We start from the raw sequence: 22,488 nt of genomic DNA, 5'->3' as shown, positions 1-22,488 counted from the left end.
CACTCCACAAACACTGCCCTTGGTTGCTAACGCTCCACATAAAATAGAAACTCCTGATCATTGGCTTTAAGGCCCTCATTCAGCTCTCTCCACACTACTCAACATCGCGACTTTGCCACTAAAACCCAGCCGGCATATTTCACATCTCCAGCACCAATTTACTCGCTACGCCTCAATCTCACCCCTCTCACCACCATCATCATCATCATTAAAGGTATTTACTGAGCGCTTACCGTGGGCAGCTCAGTGTTCTAAGTGCTTGGGAGAGTTCACTTCAACAGAGTTGGCGAGCACATCCCCTGCCTACAGTGAGCTTACAGTCTAGAGGGGGAGACAGACGTAGAGAAGCAGCGTGGCTCAGTGGAAAGAGCCGGGGCTCGGGAGTCAGAGGTCATGGGTTCGAATGCCGGCTCTGCCGCTTGTCAGCTGTGCGGCTGTGGGCATGTCACTTCGCTTCTCTGGGCCTCAGTTCCCTCATCTGTAGAATGGGGATGAAGACTGTGAGCCTCACGTGGGACAACCCGATTACCCTGTATCTACCCCAGCGCTTAGAACAGTGCTCTGCACATAGTAGGCGCTTAACAAATACCCACATTACATTTACATTAATAAATAATAACATAATTTAGAACATATAAAATTAATAGATCTCGACCTTTTGTTCCCGCCCTCCCTCCTGTCTGGAACTTCTTCCCCCTTCACATCTGGCATACTATTCCTCTTCCCACTTTCCAAACTCTTCTAAAATAGCATCTCCTCCAGGAAGCCTTCCCTGACTATTCCGCATCTCAGGAGTAGGCCGGCTTGGGAGGAGCGAAGCTCGCCAGCTAGGTTGACATCACCACCATCCTCCCTGCTGCCCAAGTTTTTAGCCTTAGTCATCTTTGACCCCTTTCTGCCATTCACTTCCCAAATAGAGTTGGTTTCTTTCTCTCTATTTCAAGGGTCTGCCCTTCCTGCCACCATCTCTGCTCAAACCCTCATCATCTGATTGGTTTAGTGAAGCAAGCTTCTTTCTGGTGTCCCTATGAACTCTTCACCTAAAGCACGTCACTCCCCTCCCTCAAAATCTCTCGCCTCGCCTTATGCCATCGAGTCGTTTCCGACCCATGGCGACACCACGGAAACGTCTCCCCCAGTACGCCCAGCTCTCCGTCCGCGGTCGTTCCGGTCGTGTATCCATAGCGTTTTCTTGGTAAAAATACGGACGTGGTTTACCACTGCCTCCTTCCGCGCAGTATACCCGAGTCTCCGCCCTCGACTCTCTCCCGGGACTCTGCTGCCCAACGCAGGTCACTGCCACTAGCTAGACACTGGCCAAGCTGGGAATGGATTGGACGGGCCTCTGCTTGACTCCCTCCCGTAGCTAATCCCTCACCTCCCTATTCTATTTCCCTCCCTACTCTATCACCTAGGCACTTGGGGGGCCCTATCCTCTAAGCACTTAGATACTCCTCCCACTCTCTCCTTCCCATCCCTCATATCTTTAAACTCAGTTTCTTCTCCATCCATCTCCCCTGCTAGACTGTAAAGTCTTTAAGGGCAAGGATCGAGTCGACTAACTCTATTGTACTCTCCCAAGTGCTCAGCACGATGTTCATTCATTCATTCATTCATTCATTCAATCGCATTTATTAATAATAATGTTGGTATTTGTTAAGCGCTTACTATGTGCCGAGCACTGTTCTAAGCGCTGGGGTAGACATAGGGGAATCAGGTTGTCCCACGTGGGGCTCACAGTCTTAACCCCCATTTTACAGATGAGGGAACTGAGGCACAGAGAAGTGAAGTGACTTGCCCGCAGTCACACAGCCGACAAGTGGCAGAGCTGGGATTCGAACTCATGAGCCCTGACTCCAAAGCCCGTGCTCTTTCCACTGAGCCATGCTGCTTCTCTGATTTATTGAGCGCTTACTGTGTGCAGAAACTGTACTGAGCGCTTGGAAGGTACAATTCGGTAACAGATAGAGCCAATCCCTACCCAACAAGGGGCTCACGGTCTCCCCACATTGTCTAGTGCTCATTAAACACCTCTGGTTGGCTGGTTGATTGACCGAGGCAGTGATTGCCCAGTGCTAAGAACAGAGCAAGGCCTCACTCCCTCTTCCCTCTTGAGGTGATTCATCTCTCCCGCCCCCGCCCCGGGCGACGACGTCCTTGTTCTCACCATGTTACCTTACCTTAGCCACCGCCCACGGCCGCCACCCACCCCGGACAACCTCAGGGCCCCCCCGCCGCCACAGGGTTATTTGGTCATGAGCTCTGGGACTCTCTCGGCCGCTGGCCGCTCGACTTTGAGTCTGATCGGGTAGGGTCGGCTCGTCCCCCGACCCTGGTCATCGCCTGCTTATTAACACTATTGTAGTGTGCCTTACTGTAGCATGTTGCTATATTAGCGATCTTGCTTGTTATTGTTTATTGTCGTCAGACTTCGAATCTGATCAGGTCGCCCCTTAATCGAGCCTACCCCCGACCCTGATCATCGCCCCTTTTATTAACACGACTATATTGTATCATACTGTATCATGTTGCTATATTAGCACTACCGTATTGTATCATATTGTATCATGTTGCTATATTACTGATTTCGTTTATTACTGTTTATTGTTGTCAGTGCTGCCACCCACCTCTCTGGCCTCGCCATGTCCCTCCTCCCCCCCTCCCCCCTCCCGCCCCTTCCTATCCTCCCCTTCCCCTCTCTCGCTCAGCTCTTTCCCGCTCTCTCCTCTGTCTCCTCCCCCCCTCCCCTCTCCCGCCCTAGAACCCCACTTTACCAGCGCTACCCCTCTTCCCCCTCCCCCTACTCTTCCCCCCACCAAACCCCCTCTTCACCCCCTCCCCCCTTCTCTCTTCCCCACCCACGCCCCATCTCAGTCCTCTTGTCCCACCGCCACCCCTCATCCCCCTCTCCCCGTCCAGGGCCCCGCCACCTCCTTCCCATCCAAACCCTCCCCTCCCCCCGCCCTTCCCCCCCTCCTCCCCTTGCACCCACAGCTACTTTCAAGTGTGGCCTCTGGAACCCCTGCTCTATTACAGGCAAGCTACCTTTCATCCATGACCTTTTCCTCTCCCGCTCTCTCCTCCTCCTCGCCCTTTCGGAAACGTGGCTCTGCTCCCGAAGACACGGTCTCCGCCGCCGCTCTCTCCGGCGGAGGCCTCTCCTTCTCCCACTCCCCCAGACTCACCGGTAAGGGAGGAGGCGTCGGCTTCCTCCTCTCGCCCCGATGCCGCTTCCGCACTATCCCTCCTCCCCCCTCCCTCTCCTTCCCCTCCTTCGAAGCCCATATCGTTCGCCTCTACCACCCACTCCAGTTACTTGTCGCCGTCATCTACCGCCCTCCCGGTCCCGCCTCCGACTTCTTCGACCACCTTGACCCCTTTCTCACCTTCCTTCTCTCCTTCTCTCTGCCCACTCTGATCCTCGGAGACTTCGACATCCATGTGGACGTACCCGACGACTCCTCCGCCGCCCGCCTGCTATCCCTCCTCGACTCTGCCGACCTCCTCCTCCGCCGTACCGCGCCCGCTCACCGACTCGGTCGCACCCTCGATCTCGTCATCTCCTACCGCTGCACTATCTCCTCCCTCGCCGACACTGAAATCCCTCTCTCTGACCATAACCTTCTCACCTGCCTCATCTCTCACACTCCCTCCCCCTGCAAATCTTCGCTACTGCCCCACAGAGACCTCCACTCTCTCGATCCCATCCGTCTTTCCAATAGCATCTCTCCTCACCTCGCCGCCCTGTCCTCTCTTCCCACTCTCGACGAGCGGGTCTCCGCTCTCAACTCCACCCTCTCTACTCATCTCGACTCTCTCGCCCCCCTTTCCCTCCGCCGCTCTCGCTCCACTAACCCACGGCCCTGGATCGCCTCCTCCGTCCGCCTCCTACGCTCCTATGCTCGAGCTGCTGAGCGCTGCTGGCGAAAGTCCAAACACCGAGCCGACCTCACACACTTCAAATTTATCCTTTCCTGCCTTAACTCTGCCCTTTCCTCCGCCAGGCAAAGCTTCTTCTCCTCCCTCATCGACACTCATGCCCGTCACCCCCGCCGACTGTTCCGGACCTTTAACTCTCTCCTTAGGCCCCCTGTTCCTCCCCCTCCCCCATCTCTCACCCCCAATGATCTGGCCACCTATTTTCTCACGAAAATCAACACGATCAGGTCTGAGCTCCCCAAAATCACCCCTCCGCCTCTCCCCTCCCCCCCACTGACCCCCTCCCCTACTTTCCCATCCTTCCCTGCAGTATCCTCAGAGGAGATCTCCTCCCTCCTCGCAAGTGCCACCCCCTCCACCTGCGCCTCGGACCCCATTCCCTCTCACCTTCTTAAAACCATCGCCCCTGCCCTCCTCCCTTCCTTAACTTCTATTTTTAACCACTCAATCTCCAAGGGCTCCTTCCCCTCTGCCTTCAAACATGCCCACGTCTCCCCCATCCTAAAAAAACCCGCTCTCGACCCCACTTCCCCCTCCAGTTATCGTCCTATCTCCCTACTACCCTTCCTTTCCAAAATCCTAGAACGAGTCGTCTACAATCGATGCCTAGAATTCCTTAACTCCCATTGTCTCCTAGACCCCCTCCGATCTGGCTTCCGTCCCCTCCACTCTACCGAGACTGCTCTCTCTAAGGTCACCCGTGACCTCCTTCTTGCCAAATCCAATGGCTCCTACTCCATTCTGATCCTCCTTGACCTCTCTGCTGCCTTTGACACCGTCGACCATCCCCTCCTCCTCCATACCTTATCTCACCTTGGCTTCACGGACTCTGTCCTCTCCCGGTTCTCCTCTTACCTCTCTGGCCGATCATTCTCGGTCTCCTACGCCGGAGCCTCCTCCCCCTCCCATCCTTTAACCGTTGGAGTTCCTCAAGGGTCAGTTCTTGGCCCTCTTCTGTTCTCCATTTACACTCACTCCCTCGGTGAACTCATCCGCTCTCACGGCTTTGACTACCATCTCTACGCAGATGACACGCAGATCTACATCTCCGCCCCTGTCCTCTCCCCCTCCCTTCAGGCTCGCATCTCCTCCTGCCTCCGGGACGTCTCCACCTGGATGTCGGCCCGCCACCTAAAACTCAACATGAGCAAGACTGAGCTCCTCATCTTCCCTCCCAAACCCGGTCCGCTCCCAGACTTCTCCATCACCGTGGATGGCACGACCATCCTTCCCGTCCCGCAGGCCCGCGATCTCGGTGTCATCCTTGACTCGTCCCTCTCGTTCGCCCCACACATCCTATCCGTTACCGAGACCTGCCGGTTTCACCTCTACGATATCGCCAAGATCCGCCCTTTCCTCTCCACCCAACGGCTACCTTACTATGACGGGCTCTCGTTATATCCCGGCTAGACTACTGTGTCAGCCTTCTCTCTGACCTCCCTTCCTCCTCTCTCCCCCCGCTCTGGTCTATTCTTCACTCCGCCGCCCGGCTCATCTTCCCGCAGAAACGATCTGGGCACGTCACTCCCCTTCTTAAACAACTCCAGTGGTTGCCTATCGACCTCCGCTCCAAACAAAAACTCCTCACTCTAGGCTTCGAGGCTCTCCATCACCTTGCCCCTTCCTACCTCTCCTCCCTTCTCTCTTTCTACCGCCCACCCCGCACGCTCCGCTCCTCTGCCGCCCACCTCCTCACCGTCCCTCGGTCTCGCCCATCCCGCCGTCGACCCCTGGGTCACGTCCTCCCGCGGTCCCGGAACGCCCTCCCTCCTCACCTCCGCCAAACTGATTCTCTTTCCCTCTTCAAAACCTTACTTAAAAATCACCTCCTCCAAGAGGCCTTCCCAGACTGAGCTCCTCTTCCCCCTCTACTCCCTCTGCCATCCCCCCTTTACCTCTCCGCAGCTTAAGCCTCATTTTCCCCTTTTCCCTCTGCTCCTCCACCTCTCCCTTCCCATCCCCACAGCACCGTACTTGTTCGCTCAACTGTATATATTTTCGTTACCCTATTTATTTTGTTAATGAATTGTACATCGCCTCGATTCTATTTAGTTGCCATCGGTTTTTATGAGATGTTCTTCCCCTTGACGCTGTTTAGTGCCATTGTTCTCGTCTGTCCGTCTCCCCCGATTAGACTGTAAGCCCGTCAAACGGCAAGGACTGTCTCTATCTGTTGCCGACTTGTTCATCCCAAGCGCTTAGTACAGTGCTGTGCACATAGTAAGCGCTCAATAAATACTATTGAATGAATGAATGAATGAACATAGTAAGCGACTAACAAATACCATCATTATTATTCAGGCCCTGCCTGTGACTCTTCTGAACCATCCAAAGTCCACCCTGCTATTTTTTGCTCAAATGTTCCTTGGGACAAGGGAAAAGAGCAAGAAAAAGAGCAGGCCCCATTCAGAAATCTATTGCCGACTTGTTCATTCCAAGCGCTTAGAACAGTGCTCTGCACATAGTAAGCGCTCAATAAATGCTATTGAATGAATGAATGAAATACACACTGATCGTCGGGGCTCTTCCAGTTTGAATCTCTGGGTTACAGCAGTCTTTCTTGTGGGATTTGATAACTTTTGGGTTGAAGCTAGGAAGAAGACAACAGACACAATCTCCGATCCTAGGAATTCATTCGATCGTATTTATTGAGCGCTTGCTGTGTGTAGAGCACTGTACTAAGCGCTTGGAAAGTACAGTTCGGCAACAGAGACACCCCCTGCCCAAGAACGGGCTCACAGTCTAAACGATAGAGAAGCAGTGTGGCTTAGTGGATAGAGCCTAGGTGTTGGAGTCAGAAGCAACTAATTCTAATCCCAGCTCTCCCACCTGCCTGCTCTGTGACCTTGGGCAAGTCACTTAACTTCTCTGGGCTTCAGTTACCTCATCTGTAAAATGGGGATTAAGACTGTGAGCCCCATGTGGGACGGACTGTGTCCATCCTGATTGATTTGTATCTACTCCAGCTCTTAGAATAGTGTGCTTAACTGCCATAATAATAATTATTATCATTAGGCTGCTATTGATAGAGAGAATCTGGAACTCCATGGCACAGATGACTCGGTGGGAGAACTAGAATCTCAGCCAGCTAATCACTTCGTTATTGCTACCCAGTCCCTGGACACAGAACATCTTTAGGGAGCCCGGAGATGAGATACAAATCACGATCGATCGAGAAGCAGCGTGACCTAGTGGATAGAGCCCAGGCCCGGGAGTCAGAGGAGCTGGGTTCTAGTCCCGGCTCCTCTATGTGTCTGCTGTGGGATCTCGGGCGAGTCACGCAGCTTCTCTGTGCCTCAGTGATCTCATCTGTATTAAGGGGATTAAGACTTAGCCTCAAGCGGGACAGGGACTGTGTCCAATCTTATTAGATACAAGCTAATAGTGCCTGGCACATAGTAAGTGCTTAACAAACACCATAAAAATGCTATTTATTGAGTGCTTGCTAGGTGCAAAGCACTGCACTAAGCACCTGGAAGAAGACAATGCAACATAGTAGACACTTTCTCTGCCCACAACGAGTTTACGGTCTAGAGGGATGGGTAATTATAATAATAAAAATTCTGGTATTTGTTAATGGTATGTGCAATAATACACATAATGATGTGAATTATTATGATGATACAAATAATAATGAGAAGCAGCGTGGCTTAGTGGAAAGAGCATGGGCTTGGGAGTCAGAGGACGTGGGTTCTAATCCCGGCTCTGCCACTTGTTCATTCATTCGTTCAATAGTATTTATTGAGCGCTTACTATGTGCAGAGCACTGTACTAAGCACTTGGAATGAACAAGTCAGCAACAGATAGAGACGGTCCCGGCCCTTTGACGGGCTTACGGTCTGATCGGGGGAGACGGACAGACGAGAACGATGGCGATAAATAGAGTCGAGGGGAAGAACATCTCGTAAAAACGATGGCACCTAAATAGAATCGAGGCGATGTACATTTCATTAACAAAATAAATAGGGTGATGAAAATATATACAGTTGAGCAGACGAATACAGTGCTGAGGGGATGGGAAGGGAGAGGGGGAGGAGCAGAGGGTGATGCGGGGAAAAGAGGGTTAAGCTGCGGAGAGGTGAAGGGTGGGTGGTAGAGGGAGTAGAGGGAGAAGGGGAGCTCAGTCTGGGAAGGCCTCTCGGAGGAGGTGAGTTTTAAGTAGGGTTTTGAAGAGGGGAAGAGAATCAGTTTGGCGGAGGTGAGGAGGGAGGGCGTTCCGGGACCGCGGGAGGACGTGGCCTGGGGGTCGACGGTGGGACGGGCGAGATCGAGGGACGGCGAGGAGGTGGGCGGCACAGGAGCGGAGCGTGCGGGGTGGCCGGTAGAAAGAGAGAAGGGAGGAGAGATAGGAAGGGGCGAGGTGATGTAGAGCCTCGAAGCCTAGAGTGAGGAGTTTCTGTTTGGAGCGGAGGTTGATAGGCAACCACTGGAGGTGTTTAAGAAGGGGAGTGACGTGCCCAGATCGTTTCTGCGGGAAGATGATCCGGGCAGCGGAGGGAAGAATAGACCGGAGCGGGGCGAGAGAGGAGAAAGGGAGATCGGAGAGCAGGCTGACAAGGTAGTCTAGCCGGGATATAACGAGAATCCGTAGCGGTAAGGTAGCCGTTCGGGTGGAGAGGAAAGGGCGGATCTTGGCGATATCGTAAAGGTGAAACCCGCAGGTCTCGGTGACGGATAGGATGTGTGGGGTGAACGAGAGAGACGAGTCGAGGATGACACCGAGATTGCGGGCCCGAGAGACGGGAAGGATGGTCGTGCCATCCACGGTTATAGGGAAGTCTGGGAGAGGACCGGGTTTGGGCAAGCCACTTAACTTCTCTGAGCATCAGTTACCTCATCTCTAAAACGGGATTAAGACTGTGAGCCCTACGTGGGACAACCTGATTACTTTGTAACTACTCTAGCGCTTAGAGCAGCGCTTGGCACACAGTGAGAGCTTAACAAATCCCATCATTATTATAATACCACTTTCCAATATCTGTATTTCAGTTACCCAGTTATGATTATCTTTAGAAGCATCTGCTTTGAGAACAGCAGATTCTACCAGAGGCTCCAGAGACCCACAGGAGGGAGTCAGGGTGACTAAATTGTATTGCCAAAGAGGTCGCAGTCACAAAAGACAAGAGGGCATAGTGAGAAGCTGGATTCCAACACGGGTAATGTAGTTACTTCTACTATGGGTTTGGAGAAAATATACGTGAATATAAACGAATTACTTCTGAGGGCTTCTTTTATAATGTTACCAAGGACTTTATAGAAAGTGAAAGAAAGAGAGAACAGTAGTTGAAATAGACTGAGCTCCTTAACTTCCCTCCCAAACTCTGTCCTCTCCCTGACTTTTCAGTCTCTGTGGATGGCACGATCATCCTTCCCGTCTCGCAAGCCCACAGACTTAGTGTCATCCTTGACTCCGCTCTCTTATTCACCCCACCTATCTAATCCGTCACCAAAATCTGCCGGTCTCACCTTCACAACATCGCCAAGATCCGCCCTTTCCTCTCCATCCAAATAGCTAGCTTGTTGGTACAATCACTCATCGTATGCCGACTGGATTACTGCGTCAGCCTCCTTTCTGATCTCCCATCCTCCTGTCTCTCCCCATTTCAGTCTATACTTTACTCTGCTGCCTGGATTATCTTTCTACAGAAACATTCTGGGTAGGTCACCCCCTCCTCAAAAACCTCCAGTGGTTGCCTATCAACCTCCGTATCAAGCAGAAACTCCTCACTCTTGGCTTCAAAGCTCTCCATCTCCTTGCCTCCTCCTACCTCACCTCCCTTCTCTCCTTCTACAGCCCAGCCCACACACTCTGCTCTTCTGGTGCTAACCTTCTCCCTTTGCCTCATTCTCAACTGTCCTGCCGTCACACTTTCCCCCTTCCAAAATTCCTACGAAGGCTCACCTCCTCCAGGAAGATTTCCCAGACTAAACCCCCCTTTCCTCTGATCCCCTCCTCTCCCCATTGCCCCGACTCATTCCCTTTGCTCTACTCCCTTTTCACCCACATCACCTGTGTATACATGTACATATTTATAATTCTATTTATTTATATTAATGATGTGTATATATGTATATATAATTTCATTTATTTATATTGATGCTATCAAGGCCTCTTTACTTGTTTTGATGCCTTTCTCCCCCCACTAGACTGTGAGCCCATTTCAGACAGGGATTGTCTCTATTTGTTGCTGAATTGTACTTTCCAAGCACTTATTATGGTGCTCTGCACACAGTAAGCGCTCAAAAAAATACGATTGAATGAATGAATGAATAGAAGGAGAACACTGCAAGACACTAAGGTGAACAGAGGAAAGAATGTCGAACAGAGGGCAAGAGCAAAACGAATTGAACCTCAAAGCAGAATTCAAGTGAGGAGGCAGACCTAACGCAGCCAGCATAGTGAAGTTTTCTAGGTACCCCCAGATCAGCTCCCCGACGCATTTCTTTTATTTACCAGAATCAGAATAGAAGCCATGATTGCCTGCAGCCTGTATGCCCCACACATAATCAAATATCTCATTTCGAGATCAAATAGTAGTGTCCTGTTCTTCGGTTTAGAGACTCCAAGTCAATAGATTATGGAAATATTTCAATTTAAATAGTATGAATTTATGATTCACCTCTGCCCCTCCACAGAAACAAGCTCTGGGCATAGCTACTCCAACCCAGGTCTTAGAAAGCATTTTCCGTTACTGTGGGGAAATTGATTTACTAGCCATATAATCCATTCCCCAGAGGTCTAAACTATAGCTGAAAATAGCAGGAAGAACTCCAGTAACTTCAGGCTAAGTGTTATTTTCTGGTCAACCGAGGAATTATATTCTGAATGACAACGGCAGCCTTCCCTTTTCTCAAGCCAGTTTGTTCTTTTTTATAGTATAGCAAATGGATATTGCAGAATTAGGTGACTTTCTTGAATACCATTAAGCCCATCTTGGTTAGACCCGGCCTTAGAGATATTAACAAGTGGAATAAGCAGAAACATTTTCCGGGAGTCAGTCAACAGCTATGACCGCATTTAAGAGAGCAGGAAAGGAATTTGACAAGGTGGTTCATGTTTCCCCAGGGTTATCGTTCTGTAATTCTCAGACAGACAGAAACTTACCCTTTAGTAGCATCACATTGACGACACATTCTTAGATACATCTAGTGCTAATAATAACAATAATAGTACTATTTATTACATGCTGACTGTGTGCCAAGAGCCGGTATAGATACAAGATAATAATACCACACATATCCCTGTCCCACTTGGCGTCACCTTCTGAAGTAGATAGATTAGCTATTTTATCCTCACTGTAGAAAGGAGGAAACTGAGGCACAGAGCAGTTAAGTGATTTGTCCAAGGACACACATCAGGCCCATGGCAAATCATGGCAAATGATTGCCCTTCTTTCGGGCATAATCAAAACGTGTTCGCATATTGCCAATTTGAACTGGAAACTAAATTGGGATAACTTTTAAAGGTGTGAGCTCCCTAAACTGATTTTTGTTGATTGCTGACTGATTGTGCACACTCAGAGATAGCTATGAGGAGCTTGGAAAGATACATGGAAACCAGTCAAGGTCTAGAGAAGGACCAGCAGGACATTTGCCGGTCTTGACTTGAGAACATTTGGATATCCAGAACGTGGCATGTTACTCCCTCTAGACTGAAAGCTTGTTGTCGGCAGGTATTGTGTCTACCAACTCGGTTGTAAAGTACGCTCCCAGGTGCTTAATACAGTGCTCTGCTCACAGTAAGCACTCACTAAATTTAATTGATTGATTAGGAGTTGGAATGTGTTTTTGCTCAAAATGCTGCTTTTGGAATCTCAATGTAAAGAAGGAAGTTTGAGGTTTGACATTTTTTTGGGGGTGTTAAGAATGTGAACGACACTCTTTGAAGTGGATTTTAGATTCTGAAAAGTTAGAAGGCTGGGGTCATAATGACAAGAGCTACTTTTGCCTGAGTTTCTAATATAAAGATGGACCCACTCTTCGAAAGGGTATAGAAATCTGTGATGTTTGAGGCTCGTCATTTCGAAGCAGGCTTAGTGGTTGGAGAACTGGAGCTCCACAGACTCTTGGTCTCCCCCAGCTCCTCCCAAATGGTGAGCACCGCCATCTTCTAATGCCTCTAACTTGCTTCTCCTTCTGACGCTACCCCGAAAGAGTGGGCGAATGGCAGGGAGGAATCTCACCCCAGAGTCAGAGTTTGTTCTCACTGCTTTTGCAGAACATCCAGGATTAGGGATTTCCCTCTTCCTGGTGTTTCTGAATCTCTCTTTCTTCACACTAATAGGGAATGTCGGGATGATGCTTCTAATCCAGATGGACTCTGACTCCAGACGCCCAAGTACTTCTTCCCGGTCATCTCTGGGTCACAGACGTAGGTTACTCCCTGTCCCACAGATGATGAGATGCTGGTGGCCGGTCCTGTCGGCTCTAGACTGTGAGCTCTCTGTGGGCAGGGAATGTGTTTATTGTTGTATTTTACTCTCCCAAGCATTTAATACAGTGCTTTGCACACAATAAGTGCTCAATAAATGAAAACGAATGAATGTCTCCCTCTCCTACAGGTTGCCCAGTTCTTTTTTTTTCCTTTCTTTGGTTCCACAGACTGCCTCCTTGATCACCTTTTAGATTAGGTGCCCCCACGGGCTATTCTGCTCTCCCAAGCACTTAGTACAGTGCTCCGCATATAGTGAGCACTCAATAAATGAGATTTTTTGATTAAGGATGGTGTCTGATTTAAGATCCTTGGGCCTTTCTTTCCTTTGCACTTAATGCAGTGCTTGTCACAAAGTAAAACACTTAAATAACAACAAAATAGATGTGAAAATCCATAGAAGCGAGGCTTCCGACCTCGGTGAGGAGAGATTGTAAGCCTCCAGAGAGCAGGGGCTGGGTCTCTTCTATTGTATGCTCTCTATGTGCCTAGAATAGTGCTCAGCACACTGTAGGTGTTTGGTAAATGCTGCTGCTGCTGCTGCTGCTGCTGTGAGTGGTAATGATGCAAGGAATGAAACACTTTGAAGAGCGTATTTCCACTTTCTTTGATTTTTCCTGTATTTCTTGTCGTTGCTGTTGACCATGCTCCCAAGTCTGACATGAATACTGATGAGTGACCTGTAATATTGGAGCCCAGGGTCCCCACAGCTTCTATTCTTTCTCTCTTCGATTAATCAACCAATCAGTGGTATTTAATGAGCACTTATACTGCGTGCGGGTCACAGGGCTAAGCGCTTGGGAGAGTATAATTTGAGTTGGTAGACACAATCCCTGCCCTCAAGGAGCTTCCAGGCTAGAGGGGGAGACAGGGAAACTGATCCTCTGACAGGTAACCTTGCTCACTGGTGAAACACTACCTTCAGGCCGTGCTGCAGGGTTGTTGTTTTTTAATGGTATTTGTTATGTGCTTACTATGTGCCTGACACTGTACTAAGCACTGGGATGGAGACAAGCTAATCAGGTTGGACACAGTCCATGTCCCACATGAGGCTCACAATCTCAATCCCTATTTTACCGATGAGGTAGCTGAGGTACAGAGAACACAAGTGACTCGCCCAAGGTGACCCAGCAGACAAGTGGCAGAGCCAGGATTAGAACCCATATCCTTCTGTTTTCTTCCAGAACATTCTCTGCTGGTCTCCACAAACCAAGTGCCGAGGAACAGAGCCAGAATAGCCATTCTGAGGTTTGACAAGAACTAGAATCAGAGTTGACCAGATCAATCAGTGGAATTGATCAAGCACTTACCAGGTGCAGAGCACTGTACTAAGTGCTTGGGAGAGTACAATACAACAGAATTAGCTGACCCGATCCCTGTCTGAAATGAGCTTATAGTCTAGAAGGCAGCTTGGCCTGATCCCATCACCAACATTTTCTCTCTCAGTGGGCTCCTGATCAACCCAGGAAAGTTCTTCTCCTTGCAAGGAGACCAATAGATCCTGGCTGTTATTATTATCATTTACATTTATTGAACACTTACTGCATGCCAGGAACGGTACTAAGCACAGGGACAGATACTTGATAATCACATCGGACACTGTGTCCCTGACCATGTGAGGTTCAGAGACTAAGAGGAAGGAATAATTGACTTTATTCATACCCCCTTCCAGCCCAACACCACTTATGTCCATATCCATCATTTATTTACTAATACTAATGTCTGCCTTCCCCTCTAGACTGTCAGCTCATTGTGGGCAGGGAATGTGTCTGTTTATTGTTATATTGTACTCTCCCAAGTGCTTAATACAATGCTCTACACATAGTAGGTGCTCCATAAATATGATTGATAGAATGAATAAATGAATAGGTATTGAATCCCCATTTTACAGGTGAGGAAACTGAGGCCCAGAGAAGTGAGACTTTGTCCAAGTCTCCCAGCCGGTGGATGGCAGAACTCGGATTAGAACCCAGGTCTCCTGCCTCTCAGTCCTGCGCTGCCTATCGGTTGATTTAGTCAAGGAGAATGGAGCACAGGAAGAATAAAAAAGGTAATACCATGGACTGATAGGTCGGAGATAGCTCTCCCAAACGGCCGCCATTATTTCTCTCTTCTTGGGAGCTCTTCCTTAGTTCCCTGTGCATTCCTAGAACCGTTGAGGTTACAAAATGGTCTTCCCATTTTGTAATCTCCCTGAGGGCAGGAAGAACGAGTACCAATTTCTATTGTACTCTTGCAAGTGTCTCGGACAGTGTTTGCCATACGGTAGGTGCTCAGTAAATGCAGAGACTTCAGAACCGAGAGAGGCAGAAACCGCTTTCAGGGATCCACTCCAGCTCCCCTGAGCCACATTTTCCTCCGGGAATAGTTTTGGTTTCCGCAACAAAGGGAGAGAGAAATGGACCCCCTGGGAGGCCAAGCAGGTGGTTTTCCCCACTGTTTTCATAGTTTGTCACTGATGTTTGGGTGATTTACAGTCGACCTCTGTGTTTATCCCTTCACTCTCCTAAGGCTCTCCAGTGGAAATTAAAACATTTCATTAAATGAATCAGTGTTACAGAGTGAAGGGGCTAATTTTCCCATAAATGATTTGTGGGGAAACTGAGTCATAGAGAAGCAAATTCAAGTGAGCCAGTAATGCAGGTCTAGGAACAAGCATCAGCCTTCCTGGATGTTGGTTTCCCAGCTCACTCTGCCCCTGACGTTAGGCTTTTCAGAACTGGACCGCGAGCAGTTCCAGGAATCGGAGAACGAGGAATTTGTGTTCTCCAGATGGGAGCCTAGAGAAATTGATCCACAGATCCAGCGATTTTCTCTGCTGGGATTTCCAGAGCCCCAAAGCCCACAGCAGGGATCTGCTCAGAATATTGCGTCACCCAGAACAGCAGAGCAAATATAAATAGCGCTTCATAGAAGGCCTCTGCTAGGAACATAATTACAGGCTGTTTCCTTGCACAGGTACTCTTTAGCCTACCTATGGGGGTGGGCATCGGGGAAGGAGGAAAAGGGCAGAGACATCTAATGGGATAAGCGCATGGGATGCCACAGGATGCAGGGGAAAGTGGCATAACTGAGATATAGGAAATGCTGGAGACATGTCTACCAACTGTTTTTTCATAGTCTCCCAAGCGTTTAGTACGGTGCTCTGCACACGGTAGGTGCTCAAGTAATACCATGGACTGATAGGTCGGAGACAGCTCTCCCAAACGGCCCCGATGATTTTTCTCTTCTTGGGAGCTCATCCTTAGTTCCCCGTGTATTCCGAGAACCGTTGAGGTTACCAAATGGTCTTCCCATTTTGTAATCTCCCTGAGGGCAGGAAGAATGTGTACCAATTTCTATTGTACTCTTACAAGTGCCTAGGACAGTGTTTGCCATACGGTAGGTGCTCAGTAAATGTTACTGATTGATTTTCACATTTGCAGGGATGCAGGGAGAGAACAGGAAGGAGATGTTATGGGCCCAGGTCCTGTTCAAACCAAGAACTCTCTTTAACCCCATCCATTAATCCATCAACGCATTTTGGCTGTTAAATCTCTCAATCCATAGCATTTATTGTGTACCTACTTTGTGCAGAGCAGTATATTAGCACTTGGGAGAGTACACTAGAGTCAGTAGACTTCATTCAGTCATGCTTATTCGATCGTATTTACTGAACGCTTACCGAGTGCAGAGTACTATAAGTGCTTGGAGAGTAAAATACAACAATAAACAGACACATTCACTGTCCTCAATGAGCTTGCCTTCAAGAAGCTTACAATCTAGCTGGGGAGACAGACATCGAAGTAAATCACAGGCAGGAGGAAGCAGTTGAGTATTTTACACATGTGCATAAACCACCAATCAACGGTATTTTTTGAGCACACTGTGTGCATTCATTCATTCATTCGTATTTATTGAGTACTTACTGTGTGCAGAGCACTGTACTAAGCACTTGGGAGAATACAGTAGAGTAGGCAGATGCAATCCGTGCCCTCAAGATGCTTGGAGTGTACCATAAGCACTACAGGAGGTGGTGAGTACTGCAGTGTTTAAATAATTCAAAAGGGATCATTGCGGAGATTAGAAATGAATCTGGGCCCTGCCAAGAAGGCAGCCATTAGCCCCATTTTACTGATGGGTAAACTGAGGCAAAAAGAGACGAAGGAACCCATCCAGTGCCCCACAGCCATTGCAAAGGCAGGAACGACTCTCATTTCAGGGCTGTACTTCCAGAGCCACCCCCCTCAGGATCACACCTGGAGAGCGTCCGGTACTCTACCAGTCTCGACTACCGGAGGGAGAGTTAAGCAGAGGCATTTCTATTCCTAGCTTGGGCTAGCGAGTGGAAGGCAACCTGCTACAAGTCAAAACTCATCCACACCGGGCAGCAGCGGCATGGGAGAGAGTTGAGGGCGGAGACTCAAGTTTACTGCACAGAAGGAGGCGATGGTCAACCACTTCTGTATTTTTACCAAGAAAACTCTCTGGATCCACTACCGGAATGATCGCAGATGGAAGTGGGGGTTATGGGAGAGATGTGTCCGTGGAGTCGCTATGGGTCGGAGCTGATTCGACAGCATAAGACAAGACAAGGCCTCCGGAGCCACTGAGCCAATCCTACCAATGAGTTGAAATGCAGCAAAAAATCTGGATCCGCTACGAGGACACAGCATTAGGTAACATCCCGAGGGAGAGAGCCTTAAGGTAGAGGGGCAGAGGGCAAGGGGTCTGTCTCCCCCTCTAGACTGGAAGCTCCCTCTGGGGAGGGAACATGTCTACCAACTCTGTTATATTGTACTTTCCCAAGTGCTTAGGACTCCACTCACAGGAAGATTTCAATAATAATAATAATTGTAGTATTTTTTAAGGCTTACTACGTGCCGGGTACTGTACTAAGCCCCGGGGTGGACACAAGTAAATTGGGTTGGACACAATCACTGTCCCACATAGGGCTCACATTCTCAATCCCCTTTTTACAGATAAGGTAACTGAGGCCCAGGGAAGTGTACTAACTTGCCCAAGGTCACCCAGCAGATAAGCGGCAGAGCCGGGATTAAAACCCATAACCTTCTGACTCCCAGGCCCGGGCTTTATCCACCACACTACGGTGCTCCTCTCAAGAAATACCGTCGATCGATTGAAAATGGAACAGTAGAAGAAATCATTATCTGAGAATGAATTTCCTTGGAAAAGAAGCGCAACGAAAAAATGTACCGAAAGGGAGGGTAGAAAATAAAGTTCAGCAGAGAAGAAGGCAGTAAACTAAGTCTGAAATTCTGTTAAATGGTCTCGTAGTCACCAGCTGGGAAAGAACTCTTAATCAATCAATCAATCAATCAGCCAATCGTATATATTGAGCGCCTGTGCAGAGCAATGTATTAAGGACTTGGGAGAGTACAACATAACAGAATTGGAGGGCACATTCTCTGCCCACAAGGAGCTTACAGTCTAGATGGGGAAGCAGCATGGCTCAGTGGAAAGAGCTTGGGCTTCGGAGTCAGAGGTCATGGGTTCGACTCCCGGCTCTGCCACTTGTCAGCTGTGTGACTGTGGGCAAGTCACTTAACTTCTCTGTGCCTCAGTTACCTCATCTGTAAAATGGGGATTAACTGCGAGCCTCACGTGGGACAACCTGATGACCCTGTATCTCCCCCAGGGCTTGGAACAGTGCTCTGCACATAGTAAGCGCTTAACAAATACCAACATTATAAATAAATTGTGGATGTGTACATAAGTGCTGTGGGGCTGAGGGAAGGGTGAATCATAGGTGCAAGTGTGAAGCAGAAGGGAGTGAAAGAAGAAGAAATGAGGGCTTAGTTGGGGAAGGCCTCTTAGAGATAGGTTTTTAATAAGGCTATGGTTATCATTCCATTACTCCTGTTGTAATTAGTTCTGTTGGCTGTGGCTCAGCTCTCTGTCTCAATATTCATATTACCGTTTGTCTCCCCCTCTAGACTTGTAAGCTTGTAAGCTTGCTTGGCACCTAGTAAACCCTCGATAAATATGATTGATGGATTGTAGCCCCTCCTTGGAATAGGAATTATGTCTAGTGTTTTCCTGTCATCTCTGGGGAGAAGGAAAGTGAGGTGCTTCCTATCCAATGGGAAGATGGAATAAGGTAACACGGAGGTGAAGCTGCCAGGGAATTGTTATCCCAGGTCATGGGCTCATTAACATTGAACAGCAGTTGGTGAAGTTATTACCCTCAGCTGGAGATTTTCTCCCCCCCCCCATCCAATGGCATTTTTTAAACACTTACTGTGCTTCACTCACCTCATTTGTAAAATGGGAATTAAGGCTGTGAGACCCCTGTAGGCCAAGCAGTTGTTGTTGATGCAATTTTTTCAATAATAATAATAATAATGGTATTTCTTATGTGCTTACTATGTGCCAGGCACTGGTCTAAGCACTGGAGTAGATACAAGGTGATCAGGTTGGACACAGTCTCTGTCCCACCTGGGGATCACAGTCTTAATCCCCATTTTACAGATGAGGTAATTGAGGACCAGGGAAGTGAAGTTACTTGGCCAAGGTCACACGGCAGACTAGTGTCGGAGCTGGAATTAGAATCCATGACCTTCTGACGATGATGATGATTGTATCTGTTAAGCGCTTACTATGTGTCAAGCACTGTTCTAAGCGCTGAGTTAGATACAAGGTAATCGGGTTGTCCCATGTGGGGCTCAAAGTCTTAATCCCCCTTTCTACAGATGAGGTAACTGAGGCCCAGGGAAGTGAAGTGACTTGCCCAAAGTCACACAGCTGCTAAGTGGCACAGCAGGGATTAGAACTCATGACTTCTGACTCCCAGGCCCGTGCTCTATCCACTACGCCAAGCTGCTTCTCTTATTCTTACTATGTCAGGCACTGTACTGGGCACTGGGGTAGATTACTCAGTCACTTCTCTGAGCCTCAGTTGCCTCATCTGTAAAATGGGTATTGAGACGGTGTCCAACTTAATCTGCTTGTATCCACCCCAGGTTGAACATAGTGAATACCTCACGTGGGCCTTGGACTATATCCAACCTGATTACCTTGACTCTACCCCAGCACTGAGTACAGCTCCTGGTACTTAGTAAGTGCTTAATACATATTAAAATTGTTTCCGTGTCCTGTCCGTTTTGGATTATGCCTAACGGGTATCTCTGCCTTGGTGAATTCTGCTTCTGACTGTAATCCTGCTTCTGGCCACTAAAATATAATGGAGTGAAGTCTCATGGTTTCTCTCTGACCTCCCTTCCTCCTCTCTCGCCCCGCTCCAGTCTATTCTTCACTCCGCTGCCCGGCTCATCTTCCTGCAGAAATGATCTGACAATGATGTCACTCCCCTTCTTAAACACCTCCAGTGGTTGCCTATCGACTTCCGCTCCGAACAAAAACTCCTCACTCTAGGCTTCGAGTCTCTCCATCACCTTGCCCCTTACCATCTCTCCTCCCTTCTCTCTTTCCACCGGCCACCCCGCACGCTCCGCTCCTCCGCCGCCCACCTCCTCAGCGTCCCTCGGTCTCGCCTATCCCGTCGACCCCCGGGCCACGTCCTCCCACGGTCCTAGAACGCCCTCCCTCCTCACCTCCGACAATCTAATTCTCTTCCCCTCTTCAAATCCCTACTTAAAGCTCACCTCCTCCGAGAGGCCTTCCCAGACTGAGCTCCCCCCTTTTTCCCTCTGCTCCCTCTACGCCCCCTTCACCTCTCCGCAGCTAAACCCTCTTCTCCCCCCTTCCCTCTCCTCCTCCCCCTCTCCCGTCCCACCCCCTCGGCACCGTACTCGTCCGTTCGACTGTATATATCTTCATCACCCTATTTATTTTGTTTAATGAGATGTACGTCACCTTGATTCTATTTATTTGCCATTGTTTTTATGAGATGTTCATCCCCTTGACTCTATTTATTGCCACTGTTCTCGTCTGCCCGTCTCCCCCGATTAGACCGTAAGCCCGTCAAAGGGCAGGTACTGTCTCTATCTGTTGCCGATTTGTCCATTCCAAGCGCTTAGTACAGTGTTGTGCACATAGTAAGCGGTCAGTAAATACTATTGAATGGATGAATGAGCATCAGAGACCTGAGGAAGAGAACCAGGCCTGAGGGTGTGTGAAGGAAGATGACCCTCCAGAAACACCTGGGTGCCTCCGACTATCTGGGTCACGGCCGGGGACTCGACTCCTTTCATGGGAGGGGTCGAAGGAGTGGCTTCTAGAAGTGCGTTTTCAGATATCCAGGCACGACTGTCCCTTACATTTTCTTTTATTACCTACGGCCATGTCGATGAACCTGTTAGGTGGGGTCCTCCCTTCCCCACCCAGGCTTCTCTTGTGTGGTATTTTGGTGAAATAACCACGGAGAAGTTTGTCCATCTACCTCGAGTCACAAGTCCTTGGTAGCTGTCTTAATCGTGGTATTTGTTAAGTGCTCAGTGGGCTGAATGCAAGATAATCAGGTCCCACGAGGTGCCTCACAGTCTAAGCGAGAGGGAGAACAGGTATCGAATCCCCATTGCGCAGAAGAAGGAACTGAGGCGCAGAGAAGTTAAGAATAATAATGAATAATTATGGTATTTGTTAAGTACTTACTATGTGCCAGGCCCTATAGTAAGTGCCGGGATGGATACAAGCAAATCGGGTTGGACGGTCTCTGTCCTACATGGGTCTCACAGTCTTTCCATTTTACAGAAGAGGGAACTGAGGCCCAGAGAAGTGAAATGACTTGCCCAAGGTCATACAGCAGAAAAGCAGCAGAGCCGGGATTAGACCCCGTGACCTTGTGATTCCCAGGTCCGCGCTCTATGCTATGCTATGCTGCTTCTCTACTACGCCTTGTGTGACTTGCCCAAGGTCACATAGCAGATCAACTGTGGAGTGGGATTAGAGGCCCGGTCTTCTGACTCTAGCATGGTGTAGTGGATAGAGCACGGGCCTGGGAGTCAGAAGGTCATGGGTTTTAATCCCGGCTCCGCCACCCTGGGCAAATCACTTCACTTCTGTGGGCCTCAGTGACCTCATCTGTAAAATGGGGATCGAGACCGTGAGCCCTACGCTTCTAACTGCTTGTATCCGCCCGGGCTCTTAGTACAGTTCCTGGCACGTAGTTAAGTGCTTAACAAATACCATAATTATTATTATTATGATTTCCACTAGGCCACGCTGTCTCCACCTCCTCTGGCGAATGCAGCCTTTTCCCCCAGACGTGTCCGTGTTTCAGGCAGGAGGCTTCGTTGCAGAGCTCATTTGTCAGTCCCGATCTGGTGGGGTGAAGTGCAGCGGCGGGCTGACAGCCCCCGGTTAAGATCGCACGTAGCTGATGTATTCGTTCCGAATGGCTTTATTAACAGGGAAGAGATGTACACCTTGAGATTTTTCCCATCAGAATGTCAACAATTGATACATTGTCTGCTAAATGGTCGAACTGTACTTTCCAAGCACTTAATACAGTGCTCTGCACACAGTAAGCGCTCAATAAATAGGACCGAATGAATTGAATGATTGAGATACAGGATCATCGGATTACGCACAGCGCCCTTCCACCTGGGGCTCATAGGAGGGAGAGAGAGAAAACAGATATTTAATCCCCATTTTATAGATGAGGTAACTGAGGCACAGAGAAGTTATGTGACTTGCCTGAAGTCACACAGCAGGGAAGTGGAGGAAGCAGGATTAGAACCCAGGTATCCTGATTCCCATTCCTGTGCTCTACCCACTAGGCGATCCTGAGTCTCAACCCTCTTTTCCCATTTTTCTTAGATTATGAAAACTAAATTATGAACTAAATTATAAATTATGATTATGAAAACTTAGATGATGAACTCCCTTGGGAGTTCCCTTAGATTATGAAGCCCTTGAGAAGAAGCATGGCCCAGTGGATAAAGCATGGGCCTGGAAGTCGGAAGACCTGGGTTCTAATTCTGGCTCCACCATTTGTCAGCTGCGTGACCTTGGGCAAGTCACATAACTTCTCTGTGCCTCAGTCTCCTCATCTGGAAAATGGGGATTAAAGCCGTGAGGCCCCATGTGGGACATAATAAGAAGAATTATGATGGTATTTGCTAACTGCATACTATGTGCCAAGTACCGTTCTAAACTCTGGGGGAGATACAAGCTAATCAGGTTGGACCCCATCCATGTCTCACGTGGGGGCCACA

This window comes from Ornithorhynchus anatinus, chromosome 3, assembly GCF_004115215.2.
Source record: "Ornithorhynchus anatinus isolate Pmale09 chromosome 3, mOrnAna1.pri.v4, whole genome shotgun sequence".
NCBI lineage: Eukaryota > Metazoa > Chordata > Mammalia > Monotremata > Ornithorhynchidae > Ornithorhynchus > Ornithorhynchus anatinus.
This window is presented reverse-complemented; position numbering follows the sequence as displayed.